A 431-nucleotide genomic window follows, 5' to 3' on the forward strand; every position below is an offset into this window, starting at 1 on the left:
CAAAGGAATGCTATAACTGTGTGGAGCATGTCTGAATTAGATTTACTGCTTTTTTTTTCCTATGGCTTGCAACCTGGAGCTAATCAAATACCAAGAGAAAACACTGGGCACGACCCTGCTGTTCAGTAAGGCTGCTTTGTCTTGTTTGGGTGATGCAGAAAAGACTAGTATCCACCATAAGGAGAGAGAAACTGATCCTGTGCAGCAGTTCTGTGGGGCAGAAACATGAGCAGCTTTGCTGCTCTGACACTGCAGGTGTCCCACACAAGATCAAGCCCAAATTTTGTCCAGAAGGAAAAGAATGGGCAGATTATGATAAACTTCAGCCATTTCCCAGAGGATGGTCACAGATACTATCACGGGTAGGATATTAAAAGAAGCACCAAGACTGCATAATATTGTTGAAGCCACAGAAATTAAGAACAAAAGAG

Source organism: Chamaea fasciata, unplaced genomic scaffold (assembly GCF_029207755.1).
Source record: "Chamaea fasciata isolate MVZ Bird 193981 ecotype frontalis unplaced genomic scaffold, bChaFas1.0.hap1 SCAF_5, whole genome shotgun sequence".
In the NCBI taxonomy this organism is placed as follows: domain Eukaryota; kingdom Metazoa; phylum Chordata; class Aves; order Passeriformes; family Sylviidae; genus Chamaea; species Chamaea fasciata.